A 15,085-nucleotide genomic window follows, 5' to 3' on the forward strand; every position below is an offset into this window, starting at 1 on the left:
AAAATCAATCATTTAAAAAGCTAAATCTTATAATAAATGGTATTTTGAAAAAAGGCCAAAAAAACATAGTTTCTGCTCTTCTTCAGTAAAATCAGAAATCGTTTCTAGGATACATTTAATTTTATTCATAAGTGCATGTTTAATTTTATTTCAAATTCCCAGGAAAGTTTCTGTGTGAGGTGGAAAGAAAATATGCTTTATCAAATATCAATTCTCAGTGGAAAGTTAAATTACAATTTTGAGTCAATGAACTAATGTAACAAAAGACAAGATGTTCATCAACAAACACATATAGTAATTCAAATATTGAAAGTTTGATGCAATATATAACATATGGTGGCAAATATAGTAAATGAAAAAGCATGTGGTTGGTAAAAGAGAAAAGGGATTCACAGAGATACTATAATTTTTACCATGTATTTAAAGCATCCATTTCACAATATATTTCTAAGCAGGGTTAATATCTTTATATGGTACTTTCTTAGTTACCAGAATTATATTGATAATTCATTCTGAGGCTACGCATCATGAACTAAGAAAAAGCTAATTAATTGTTCAACAGATCAAGTTGTTGTTTGAGGTTACTCAATCTCCAATATGTAAATTTCACAACAAATAAATTTTAAAAATCCAAAATGAGAGCAGCATATCCAAATGGCCCAATCATATTATAATTCCATTAGTAACATGTTAATGTATTTTCTATGACCCATAATTAAATGTGAAAATATATAGAAACTCTATTATATGTTAGTTATTCAATGGCAACCAAATGCTTCAAGTATGAGTCATATAATTCAGTATTTAATGAGAGATGTTTCAACAATTAGGAATTCAGTATATAAACCCTAGGTGTTGACTCCTTTCTTTCCTTTTATCTTTAATTTTTTTCCTTGCTGTTTTATTGAGATACAACTGACACAACAACAGTGTAAAAGTTTAAGGTGTGAAGCATAATCATTTGATTTGTGAACATCCTTAAATGATTATCACAATAAGTTTAGTGAGTATCAATCATCTCATACAGATATAAAATAAAAGAAAAAATTGGTTACCCTCTGTCACCATACAGAGATATTACATGATTATTGACTATCTTTCTCATGCTGTACATTTCATCCCCATGACCCACTTTAAAAATTTTTTTTTTCAATTATAGTCAATTTACAATGTTGTGTTAATTTTTGATGTACAGCTTAGTGATTCATTCGTACATGTGTATGTATATTCCTTTTTGTGTTCTTTTGCCCTACAGGCTATTACAAGATATTGAATATAGTTCTCTGTGCTATACAGTATGACCTTGTTATTCATCTATTTTATATATATTTACACTTTATTTACATAAGGTGGCAAATATGATTTTTATTTTAATATATTTAATGTAATCTTTATCCATATTGAGCTCAGAATATTTTATCTTTGGCCAGTGAGAGTCTCTTCAGCTTCACTTTTGAACCCATTTGACAAGAATTTAGTAGATTTTGACGCTTGCCTTGCTATCTGATGTGCCAGATAGTCTGAACTTATTTTATGTATTTTGTGTTTCCGAGGTATAATCAATCATTTCTGTAAAAGTTTCTGGTTTATTTTAATGAGTCATGAGATTTAGAGACACAATTTAGAAATGTTTGTTAATACTGGATTTTTCATTGTTTCTAGACCTTTTCAGTGGGTAGAATAGTAAACATATAAATTTAGTGAATATATAATTTAACGTTTTTGTGCTATGTTTGAAGATTATCTTCTGAGTTATGATATTCCTGATTCAAATTGAGGACTATAGAAATTGTATTTAAATATTTTATTATATGTCTACTTTTTTTTTCATATACCAAGCCTCCTGGGATTGCTATAATTAGAATACCTCACGATTATTTGCACATACAACAATTTCAGAATAATGATGTTAAAACCAGCACCACCAGTTTTGACAACTATAAAGAATCTAAGTTTTTGCATATGCTATTCCTTTTCTCTATTATTTTTGTGTGTTTGTTTTCCCATCAGAATTGTCAGGTTATATAGACATTATGTTTTATAATTTCTACCTTTCAGTTCTCAGTTAGTGTTAGTTCTACAAGTAACTACCTCATTAAGGCTCACCATCAGCATTTAGCTCTGTTTCTCGAGACATTTTGGTTTCTGAAGCATATTTTTTAGTAGACTCCTTCAAAAGAACTTATGAAGACAATATTCCCATAATTCTTGCATATTGATAGTAGTTTTTCCCTGCCCTCTGGACTGAAGGTCAACTTTGATAGATATTATATATTTAATTCACATTATCTTTACTTGAGCATTTTAAGTATGTTATCCTATTTTCTTCAGGCATAAAATATTGCTGTCAAACTATCTGATAATGCCCTACATTGTATGCCAGCAGGGAAATGCAAGTGAAAACAACAATGAGTTACCACTAAACACATACTAGAATGGCCAACATGCAGAACACTGATGACACCAAATGCTGGTGAGGATGTGGAGCAACAGGAACTCACATTTATTGCTGGTAGGAATGCAAAATGGTACAGCCACTTTGGAAGACAGATTGACAGTTTCTTAAAAACCTGAAAATGCTGTTACTATATGATCCAGTAATCACAATCCTTTTTTGCAGGGTGGGGGGGTATTAATTAGGGTTTTCATTTACTTACTTATTTTTAATGAAGGTACTGGGGGGTTGAACATGGGACCTGTGCCTGCTAAGTATGCACTCTGCCATTTAGCTATTCCCTCCCCTCCCTGCACTCCTTGTAAACCCAAAGGAGTTTAAAAGTTTAAAGTTTGTGTCCACACGAAGAACCTGTACGTGGATGTTTATAATAGCTTCATCCATAATTGTCAAACCTTGGAAGCAACCAAGATGTTCTTTAGAAGGTGGAATGAATAAATAAACTGTGATTCATTAGGACAATGGAATATTATTCAGCACTAAAAAGAAATGAACTATAAGGCCATGAAAAAACATAGAAGAACCTTAAATGCATATTAATAAATGAGAGAAGCCAATCTGAGGAAGCTACATACTGTATGATTTTAACTATATGACATTTCGGAAAAGACAAAACTATGGAGGCAATAAAAAGATCAGTGTTTGCATTCTAGTAGCTGGTGGGCAGGGAGGGATGAGTAGGTAAAGCATAGTGAATTTGGGGGAAGTGAAACTACTCTATATATTATAATGATGCATACATGTCATTATACATGTGTTCAGATTTTTCAAACCCATAGACTGTGCAATGCCAAGAGTGAACCCTAACATAAATTATGGACTTTGAGTCAATATAGTTTCATCAACGTAGTAAATGTACCATTCTGGTGAGAGATATTGATAATGGAGGAAATTTTGTGTGTGTGGGGGCATGGAGTATATAGGAAATCTCTGTACCTTCCTTTCAATTTTACCATGAACATAAAACTGCTCTACAAAAATAGTATTTTATGGAAAAAAAATTCTGATGATATTTTAATTTTCTTTTCTGCATAGATCATATTCTTTTGTCCTCATACCACCATTAGTTTTTCCCTTTATTTTTAATGTTCAGTGATTTTCTTAGAATATGTCTTGTTGTTGACCAACTATATTCTTTGGTAAAAGATATGCTTTTTCAATAGGAACCTCAAGTTTTTTTTTTTTAATTTTAGCACATTTTTCTTGAATTAAAGCTTTTAATGTAGTTTCTGTTTTCTTGCCTTTGTTGCTGTCTTAGGGACTCCAGTGATTTTTTATGTTGAATTTTCTTTGCCTGTCTTCAGTGAATATCAATATCCCTTTAATCACCTTCTACTTCTTTCTTAGACATAATATTGGTTTATAACATGTAAGTTTCATGTGTACGGCATTATATTTCTAATTCTGTATACACTATAGCATGCTCATCGTCAAATATTTTATTTACATCTGACATAGACTTGACCCCCTTTAGCTATTTCTTCACCTTGCCCATCTACCCTCTGGTACCCTCTGCTCTGTTCTTTGAATATGTATGTTTGTTTTTGTTTGGTTTGGTTTGTTCATTTGTTTTGTTTGTTTGTTTTTGTATTCCACATAAGAGTGAAATCATATGTTATTTGTCTTTCTCCATCTGACTTAGTTCACTAAGCATAATACCTTTAAGTTCTACTTATGTTGTTGCAAATGGCAAGATTTTGTCTTTTTTATGGCTGAGTAGTATTCCACAATCTCACATCTTCTTTATCCATTCATCTGTCAGTGGGCACTTGTTGTGTTTCCATGTCTTGGCTATTGTAAATAATGCTGCAGTGAACATAGGGGTGCATATATATCTTTTCAACTTAGCATCTTTGTATTCTTTGGATAAATACCTACAAGTGGAATAGGATCATAAAGTAGTTCTGTTCTTAAGTTTTTGAGGAATTGCCATACTGTTTTCCATAGTGACTGCACCAATTTACACTCCCACCAACAATGCACAAAAATTCCCTTTTCTCCACATCCTCTCGAACATGTTTTTCTTGACTTTTTGATAATAGCCATTCTCAAGGATGTGAGGTATTATTTCATTGTGATTTTGATTTAACAGCATGATATTGGAATAAAAACATACACATAGACCAATGGAACAGAACTGAAAGCCCAGAAATAAAGCTACACATTTATGGACAGTAAATGTATGACAAAGGAGCAAAGAATATGCAATGGAGAAATGATAGTCTCTTCAATAAATGGTGCTGGGAATACTGGAAAACTACATGCAAAAAAAATGAAACTATACCACCACCTCACACCAGACACAAAAATCAGCTCAAAATTGAGTAAAGACTTCAATCTGACACCTGAGACCATAAAACTTCTAGAAGAAACCATATGCAGTATGCTCTTTGACATTGGTCTTAGCAATATCTTTCTGGCTCTGTCCTCAGGCAAGAAAAACAAAAGCAAAAAAAAAAAAAAAAAAAAAAAAAAAACAAAACCAAAAAAACCCCAAATGGGACTATATTAAACTAAAAAGTTTCTGCGCAGCAAGAGTAACCATCAACAAAACAAAAAGACAACCTCCTGAATTGGAGAAGATATTTGCAAAGCATATATCCAATAAGGGGTTAATATTATGAAATACATAAAGAACTCCTCCAACTTAACAACAAAAAACAATCCAAGTTAAAAAAAAATAGGCAGAGGAGCTAAATAGACATTTTTTCTGAATAAAACATACAAATAGCCAACAGGCACATGAAAAGATGTTCAAAATCACTTCATTCTTTTTTTAAGAAACTTTAAAATTATTCTTTTCAACTGTAAATTTCTCATGAAGCATTATTTATTTTTTCAAAATGTTTCTGTGTTTCTTCTTATTTTTCATTCCTTAAGAGACTTCTTATTTATATCTAAATCTATTTGCATTTTATCATCTCATTGCTGAGTTTTTTTAATGCTGATCTATAGCATACTTTCATCTCTTTTATTATTTTCTTAAGATCTGTGTTGCACTAAAGATGGCTACAAGTTCTTTGACACTCATCAGGTTTATGCTAGGAGTGATGGTAAGGTTTACTTTCCCTCCCTTTACTCTAGGCTGGTCTGTGACTGCTTTGACCAATAGAGCATGCCTATTAGTGACACCTTACCAGATCTGGATGCAGTTTTCATAAAGACTGGGGGCTTTCTTCCTGCCCTCTTTGAGCCTCAAACCACTGTGTAAGAAGTCATGTTGCCCTGAAGCCTGTGAAAAATTCAAGTCACACAGGCAGGATCTTAAGAATGAGATTCCTTTAGGAAAGAGCACCAAAGAACATCAAGGTGCCTGCTGCCTGTGTGCTTGGATACACTGGCTTGGGACTGCATCCTCCTGCCCCGCTGCTCTAGCTGGTGCCGCACGGATTAGAGACAAACTGTCCTGACAGGCTCTTCCTAAATTTCTGACCCATGAAATCATGGGCAGAGTGAAATGATTGTTTTGAGCTGCTACATTTTGGGATAGTTTGTAACCTGTGAATAGATAGCCAGTTTCCTTCAGCTCCTTTTGAAATAGTACATTACAATTTTGACCTTTTTAAAAAACATCTTTCAGCTTCATTTTCATTGACTATAGGAATGGTTACTTTGTGCCTTATTCTCCTTCTTGTTTGTTTTTAAATCGTATCTTTGTATGAGATTTGGCCTCATTAATTTAGTTTTCCTAATAGGTTCCCAAGGCATTTCCAACTCTACAACTCTACAGAGCTCCCTCTTCTGCCATTTCATGCTGCTGTATTAAAATATTAAAATATTTGGCAGCTTTTTTTTTTTGATATATCCTAAATCTGTTCTCTTGCCTCACTTTTTCCTGGATTCACTTTTTCCTGTGTCTTTGCTGTTCTTTTCTGCCCAATTTTGATTCCACTTGGCACTTTCTCTTAAATGCAATGCCCCCTCCTCTAAAGGAGTCCTGGGGCGTGATGGGAGGTCAGTTTTAAAAGCTCATCGGGGCAAACTGCTACAGCTCCTTCTGACTGGACCTCTTGCACTTATTAGAATTAAAGAGAGGAAACCACACTCGGTTTCAGTTTTACTGGCCCACTATGCTTTCCATTTATTTCTAGTTATTAACTGTTTGTTGGGTATTTGGGTTTCTCCTGTTCCAGGTCTGCCAGACACTCTCTTGATTTCTCTCTGCTTTCTCCTTCGCAGACACTGCTAACAACACAGATCTTGGAACTATTGACAATTCATTCTTTCACACTTCTACTTTGTTTTGTGAGAGATACTTTGTCACCTAGTTTTTTTTTTTTTTTTTGTATATATTGTCCACGTGTTGTTGGTATTGCTTTCTAGTTAATCTTTCTGTTTTCACACTGGAGTCAGGAAGATCCAAAGCTATGTGGTCAGTTGCCACCTCCACCATCTTCCCATAATCCTCACATCGTGCACTAAATTCTTAAATTATGTGCTGTTTTTTTATAAGTGTTTAAAAAAACAATCTGCATTGCTTATAAAAGAGATCCCATTGTTCTGAAAGTTTATTCCCCACACATAGACATATAATTCTTCTGTGTTTAAGTTTGACCCAAAAGTAATATACAAATATAATAAACAGCAGTTAAGCATCTAATTAACTATAATTTTATTTGTCTTAGAATTTGGAAGAGTTTTTGTAAGAAAGATTAGGATGAAGTCTTGTAAAATAAATTGTATAAGAAGTTGTGTGCTATTGCTGCCTTTTCTTTTACCTCAGGAAAAGATCCATTTACATGGAGCCTCAACTCAGTGCTGCAGTGGCTGATAGCACAAGTTTGTAGTGAGGAAGATGGAATTGAATTCTGCAAACAAAAGCACATTTATTAAGGAGAGGTGATTGAATATTTTTCTTTTAATTAGCAAGCATTTATCGACCAATTACTATGTGCAATTCTTTATCCCCAACATAATGAAAGTAAAAAGGATAAGACAAAATCATCCAGTGTGCCACAAACTGGCCAATGAAATTTACACGTATGTAATTACCAATAATATAACAAAGGGTGGCTATCTGAAACCTTGTTCGATGTTTATAAAAACATCTACCTCAAATACAGGGTAGCTACATGAGTTTCATAATGCATAGGAAGAGCATTAAAATGACCAATTTGGTTGATCCTAAATGTAGTTAATAAATGTATGCACTTGGACAAAGCATTAATGCATCTAGATACTCTGCACCTCAGTGTTTTCATTTGTAAACTACAAGTTCCAACAGTTTTGAAGAAATAGCCTTTAATACTTCTACGACTTCTTGTTAAATACTTAAAACGTATGTATCCCCCGTCTAATCTTAAGCTACTGATTTCCTGTGTGCAGTAATTTACAGAAAGTACACAATGCAGTCTGGTCCTTTCATAGGTTTTTCCTGTATTTGCATATGCTTAGAAGAACACATTTTCTACTTGGTTAATCAGTGGACTTTCTAACTTTCTAGCAGTTTCACAGTTAACAAAAGTCCATTTGTATCACAGTCACCATCTTGGAAAACTAATGCTTTGTTCGAATTTACAAATTCCTTTTGTAATCCTTCCTCTTGATTTTTATTCCATTAATTATTGAGTCATTTGACTTTACTTAGTTACCTTATTAACCAAGTACACTATATCCAAAGGACCTAGAATTCTTTACATACTAACGATATCTTCTGTCATGAGTGCTTCAATCTGTGACCTGACCAGTGATCTGGGAAGCATAGGGATAAAAAAGAGAGCATCCTTGATTAAATCAATCATTTAATCAACAAGTATTAAGAGCTGTGAGAGAGATTAAAAAAAAAAAAAGAAGATAATTATCTCTGCTATCAAAGAGCTTACAGTCTTGTTAGAAATGTAATACATGCAAGAGGCAATTAGAGAATAAGACAGTATATAATGAAGTGTTTAATCGGGGTGTGGGTGTGACCTCAGCTTCTTTTGCTGTAAACTAAAGGGTTAGATGAGATGGGCTTTAAGATCACTTTCAGGAATATGATCTTGAAAATTGGAATAAGAGGACATCAATGAAGGTAAAACCTTAAAGAAATAACTTGTCTCTTTGCCAACTGTTTCTTTTCTCTGACCCACTCCCATTTCACTCTCAGCATTTTCTCTTTATAAGGTCCTCACTAAAAAGTATAATTTAATTGGTCACACCTCATGATTGTAAATATAAACTTTTTTGGCAAACAAATACACCATCAACTAAAATAGAATAATAAGCAACTAAAAAATACCAATGTCTAAAAATCTTTAATGTAATTACTTTTGATGAAAATAGACATACATGTTTTCAGTGAAAGCATGAGTTCTAAAACACTAAAACACAGTGCCTGGTTGGATTTGAATCTCAGTTAGAAGAGAGGCGGGTGATTCTTGTTGTGCAGATGAAGCAGTTACTAAAATTACCATCTGAGACAGCCTTGAAAACAGTGCTCATTGAGGGTGTGACATCACATACCACATGACTGCTTCAATCAACCATCGTGGAAAGAGCGGGAAATACAAAGACTGATTTAGGGGAGCTGCTTCTAAATATTCTGGTGAGTTAAACGAAGAAGTTAGCATGCAGGAATTTACATTCTCAGATTGAGGTGACACCAGAAGACCATGATCATCCATGGATGTCCTATGAGGTTCATCGCTTTATTGTATCTAGTTGGAATTGCCTAAATAGATTGTCCAGTCTGACTCTGAGTTGCTAAGTTACAGTATAGGTTATATTCCAAACCTCTCCAAGATTCTTGTAAATTTTACAGCATTTATTGGGAAAGAGTGAGACCCCCCAAACTGGAAGAGAGAGATTATCAGGATTCTAAAAACCCTCAGTATCTAACACTGTAACACCTACTAAAGACTGGCCATGCTTTGTTTGAATACCTTATAAGTACCCCACCTCATAACAAAGGCCTCCAATCCCAGTCATTCACCTGATTGTGACTGAAACTGTGTTAAAAAGTGGTAAGGGCCGGGACGGGGAGAAACAGAGAGTCAGCTCTCAGAGTCCTCCTTCTACTCCTAGATTATCAGTTTCTTTAGCTCCTAGCCCAGGTCTGCACGTTCTGTGAGGTCACTGTCATTCCCTCTGCTAAGCAGGGGATTGTGACAAGTTCAGTCAAGTGTTACCTCCAAGTCCACAGCTGCTCCCGAAGTTCTGTCTTCAGTGAAGCACATCAGCCCAATCCCCAGCACCAGGCATGGAACAACTTATCTGACAAGAAGCAGCAGAGGATTCCAGAGCACTTTGCTTTCGTCTCTCAGTGGCAGTAGTATGATTCTATTGCATTCCCCTAGTATGTCAGTTTTCTGGTTCTTTGTTGTAATTTATTCTGCAGGGACCCTGTTTGTCTCACCATTGTTAGGGTATTATGCAGGTCCATCCTTTAGAGGTTGAGGAGCTGATAGGAGCTGGTAGGCAGGAAATAACCGTGATCTGTGTTTCTACATAAGACACATGTGCATGCAAGGGGATGAGAGATGCATGCTCTGAAAATCCAGTGAAGCTTGTGGAGATCCAATAGTGTGCAGTCTCCTTGAAGGAAATCTCCTTGAATGTAAAAGAACACTTGCCAGACTTTGCATCAACTGGCCCCGAGAAAAAGGCATAATGCCTGTTGGGCTTCTTTACATTGAGAGGCAATTTAAACCCTACTTGTGGGTGTTTTCATACCCCATTTACTGAGTATTCCTTAAGGCTGCCAGCTTTGAGCAGGTCCCAGAGAAAGAAAAGACTCTTCAGCTCAGCCAGGCAAAAGTGGAAGCAGCTTTCTCTCTTGGGTCTATGGCCCAGCATGTCCAGTGGTGCGAGAAGATCAGAGAAATTTGTGAAGCCTCCGGCAAGGCTGGAGAGCAGAATCACAGCCTGAGCGCATTAGATTTTGGAGCAAGGCTTTTTGTGGTTATAATTGTTCTGCTGGCATGTTACTGGAATATATCGAACACTCGGAGACACCACGGGATCCCGTGTCCTCGGCTGTTCTTGTAGCAGAGCCATGGGATTAGAAGCACCCAGCAGCAGCGCATTGTCAGCGTGATGGAGTTTGCACAAGACCGACCTTAAGCACTTTTTAAAGTCACATCTAAGTTGCTAGGGCAGGTGTCTTAGACTCACGTGGTACCTCTTTGGCTGCATCGCCATCCTTCCCTGCCCTGCTACCTGTGGCCTCATGAGAATTCCCACAGAAGCCGCCTGCCAGTTTACAGGTCGCTGAGGATGATACACTCTCCCCACCCAGAAGTGGATGGTTCCTGCGTTACAGCTGTATGTAAGAGTGGGCTCTAAGGGCAGATCTTCCTAGCAGACAGAACCTTTAGCAACAGTTTTCTAGGAGACGTGGCCAGGGACTCTTCAGTGGCTAACGTTTTGGTCAGGTGATCAAAAGATGAGTGACAAGAAAAATTTAAGAATTTTCTTTAAGACTTCTGCTGCTTCTCATGGGCCAGGGGAGAGGCCGTCTCCATTCTGGGGAGCCTCTGGGGTCCTGGCTAGTACCCGAGGAATATGACATAGCGACCTAGGCAGGCAGGGTCTTCAGGAAGGACAGTCTGTGTTACTCATCCCTGTAAGGACCACGACCAGCGGGGTGCCATGGCTGAGAGCAGCGGGAACATGGACTGGGCATTAGAGGAAAGGATTTACCAGATTCCGTCTCTGAATTCATTGTCATTACAGAAATGAGGACTGTTGTCAGTACCTGTAGTGTATACATTTATACAGAAAACACACACACACACAAAGCTCCCTGCAATACCAGTATTTCAGATGCAATGAGATTGGCCATGGACTCTCCTCTTCCACCCAGTCCCTGCGTTCAGATGGAGCGGAACTATAGTTCTTTTCTTCTGTGAGTGTGAAGGAGTGAGATCCGCAGGGCAGAGAGGTGAGGCCAAGTCAACAAGCAGCAAGCAGCTCCATCTCAGGAAGCTTGGGGTGGAGGGCTTGTCCCTCCATCTCCCATGTCCTCTGGCCCAACATCCTGTGTCAGGATGACTGGAATCACTGCCAAAGTCCTAAAAGTCATAGTCAGAGACATGACACAAATTCTTCCCGTTGATACTTAAGGCAGAGTAGACATGGACTCCCAGGTGGTTCCTAACCACAGTGGGGCCAGAATAGATTTGGTCTGTGCAGGTGAACCCCTCTCTAACTTTCAATACAGGTTCACTCCAGCCTGTTCATTAATTTCATTTGACCCCCACATTTTCTGTGTCTGAATTTTTGAATCCCACTTATTCCTTGTCTTTCCACACCCTCTTTTATTCAGTGTCTGACTATGATTGTTAAGTTTATTATTTAATGTCTAGATGGTAAGATAATAAGGCAGGACTCTAACTCAGTTAGAAGAAATAGACTTATCAGAGATAAGCACAGTAATGGACAGAACTTTGTGTCCACCCTTTGAGAGGGGATGGGACATTTTCAGTTCTATTTGTTGTACTTGTGTGATAGTGGGAAAATATTATTCTCCTTGTTACTAAGCTTCTATTTGATAAGAAGTGATATATGGATGTTAGGAGCCAAAGGGATGGACTGGTCACCTCTTTTGTCATGCTGTTCTTTCTATATTGACGAGGTTAAAAAGCGGAAAGCCCTATTTCCCAGGCTCCCTTTATGGTCGGTCCTGGATGTGGATCCTCCAATCCAATGCAAGGACTTGAGATTGAAAACCAAAGTGAGGCAGAGGCCATGCTTCAGGAAGACCAATTGCATCTGCTGACAAACAGTATTGAGAAGGCATTTGGTTTCTCTTTTCAGCATTAGCCGTGCACTGGTGTCTCACCAAGTTGGTTGGTATTGAGAGCCAGGCTCCAGGAATCCACTGGCTGAAGTACATCGTACCGGGCGTGGCATTGTTCTGGAGCGGGTGGAGATAGCAGTTCACTCATTCAGTTCATTCAACAGATGCTTACTGAAAACCTGTCATGTTCCAGACTCTCTTCTAAGTCCCTGGCATATCAGTGAACAGAGCACCCCATGATCGCTGCTCTTTTAAGCTTACCTGCCAACAGTTTCTTGGTTTTGTGGCTTATGCACTGTTTCCTTAACAGGGACAGTGACAGTGTGTCCTTGGCCAGGGAGTTCCTGACTATAAGGAAAAAATAGCAGTTCCTTTGTGTGCGGCTCTGTATATGACTCTGGAAGTCATTTCAGGAAACTCAGTTGAAAGTCTTTTTTCAGTCTTCCCAGAGATTTATGTGTTAAATAACATCCTATATTAAATTCCTTCTTGTTTAAGCTATTTAGAGAGAATCATGTTCTCAGGAAGGGATGCTCACCAATAATGACTATCTTGGAGCGCTCTTTCAGTCCCCCTTTGGCCATGTTGAAAGTCCCACACATTCTTTAATGTCTACCCAGCTAAACTCTCACCTCTGACTCTCTGACGCTTGTCTGTCCCCCACGCAATTAATCGCTGTTTCCTCTAAGCTGCCCTACCATCATAGCAGTTTGTAAATGCTTCTTGTATAGGGCTTAGAACTGGGTTGCCTCCCTTGCTCTCCTCCTGTTGCCCATTCAACGCACAAGACAGGGACTGGGTCTTGTTGACTTCTGTGACTTTGACTGCTGACAGTGTCGGGTAAATTAGTTAGCCATGTTTCATTTGCTCGTATATTAATACATGAATCACAAATATTCTTCTTACAAAAATGTTTTTAACTGCATTTATATACCCTTCTTTTCCAAATAGATTTATTTGTACCACTTTAAACATTATATAGTAAATTATTCTTGGATTTTATGTTTAGGAATAACATCAGAAATTAGGTAGTCCAAACTCCTTTACAGCTCAGGAATTTCAGGCCAGAACAGTTTGGTTTCTTGTTCCATGTTTAGTGTTCTTTTGTCTTGTTCTACAGTTCCTGATAACAGATTAGCTTGACCTTGACCTGGTTTGTAATTGTCTTTGTAGCTCCTCAGAGCTCCCCATGCTTTGCAAGTGAGAGGGTGATTGGCCAGTGAAGAGCTCAGTCCCTCAAAAGTGTATTTATAGGACTTGAGTTGCAGAGATGGGGTGTTCTTCATTTAGAGCAAGTGCCTTTGTCAACCAATAAGTTCATGGACACTAGAAAAACTGTCAAATATTTGATTCTGATTCCATAAATTATATATCACTCTCCTCTGCATTATAGCTTTCCTCCATGAGGTGCAAAATGATTCTAAATATGAATGCATGTGCTATTGTTTATAAAATTGGAGTACAAACTAGTTTGGTCAAAAACAGTATGTTAAAGAACACTTTGTACAGATTTTCCTTTCAGCACTGAACCTATTTTATTGTAAGCATGTCCTTCCATTTCTCTCCCAAGAGATTGGTCTCCCTGAGAACAAGCCTCGTGTCTTCATGGAAGTAGATTTAATTCCTAACAAAGTGTTTGGCATAGCCTGTATGTTTTATGTTTTTTCAGGAAAGTTCTTGGACAGAAATAGGCTATCTAGGCTATCTGTGAGACAACCAAACTATTAAATTTGCCAAATTAAATGAAGTGAAACCAATTTATTCCATCCCCTTAGACTAAGAGTTTATTTTTTGTAGAAATTGATAGGTGCTTCCGACTAGTTTATAAATTGGCCATTTAACTTTAACCAGTTTCTGGAGGCCTTTACAGTATTTCAAGGAAGAGGAGCATTTTGTTTTCTCTGTATTAGTTCTTTGCAAAGGCTGCTCAGTTCTCATCCCCAAATTGCTCCACACGGCGTGGAGTGTCTGGAGTACAGGCGTGGCAGCACTTTGAAATGACCCCAATTAGCAAACTTGACAACTGCTTCCACAAATACAATCAAAAGTGGAAAAGGTTCATTTTTAAGTGGTACTTCTGAGAAGGGTGAACTCATGATGGAAAACATACTCACATAATCACTTACAAATGAATCATCTTGAAAATGAGTCCTACACAAGTTAGATATAAAACACTGTGGTCATCACAGAGCACACGTGTGAACGCTAATGAGTGTAATGTGAGGCCCTTCATGTTGACTGTCGTGGTGGACAAGCAGGTGCTGTATGAAGACCACGGACTAAGAAAGACAGTTGTTCAGGAAGAGTTTCAAGTGAAGCTGAGTGACAACGATTCCTGCATGCTTTAGAACAGGAAGAGCAAGCCGGAAGGACTTTTTCTTGATCTAAATTCAAAGACATTGCAGACTTAAGTGCCATAATAAAAACAGGAATCAAATTTAGGACTTGGATGCTTAGCTCACTCAATCTTTTTGTCGTATTTCTCAGATGAGTTGAAGAGTAGATGATAGGTCATTTGGGGATGAATTTTTATACATCTCAGGGAATATAACGTCTCAGACTAGCAAAAGTAAAAAGACAGTAAGAATTTTTTTTTCCTACAAGAAGCTCACCTGGATTACAAATACACATTGACCATAAATTAGAGCCCCCAGACCCAAGCCTTTAACACTCTTAGTGAAGAGTTAGGTCCTGTGAGCAATTAATGTGTTAACTTGATTCATTAATGCAGAGAATATTCACGATTTTTCGCCTCGGAAGAGACGGATTCTGTCATCGCTTTAATAGCACTCTGCTGGAAATCAAACACAATTTTTATTCTAGGGAATGATTACTGTGTCTTGTTTAATTCTCCCCTAACAAATGTCAGCACTAATGTATTACAGATTATTCAGTCAATTTGATGGTTC

The 15,085-nt window shown here is 37.3% G+C and overlaps 1 long non-coding RNA gene across 1 annotated transcript in view; it reads left to right on the forward strand.

Annotated features, from left to right (window-relative positions):
* Positions 1-2,403: 2,403 nt before the first annotated feature.
* Positions 2,404-15,085, forward strand: part of LOC116156466 (uncharacterized) — a 59,007-nt gene continuing 46,325 nt past the window's right edge. Inside the window, exon 1 of the long non-coding RNA XR_010382412.1 lies at positions 2,404-2,512. This is a non-coding gene — a long non-coding RNA (uncharacterized LOC116156466). The remainder of the gene's footprint in view (positions 2,513-15,085) is intronic.

The sequence above is a fragment of the Camelus dromedarius genome, chromosome 1 (genome assembly GCF_036321535.1).
Source record: "Camelus dromedarius isolate mCamDro1 chromosome 1, mCamDro1.pat, whole genome shotgun sequence".
Classification (NCBI taxonomy): domain Eukaryota; kingdom Metazoa; phylum Chordata; class Mammalia; order Artiodactyla; family Camelidae; genus Camelus; species Camelus dromedarius.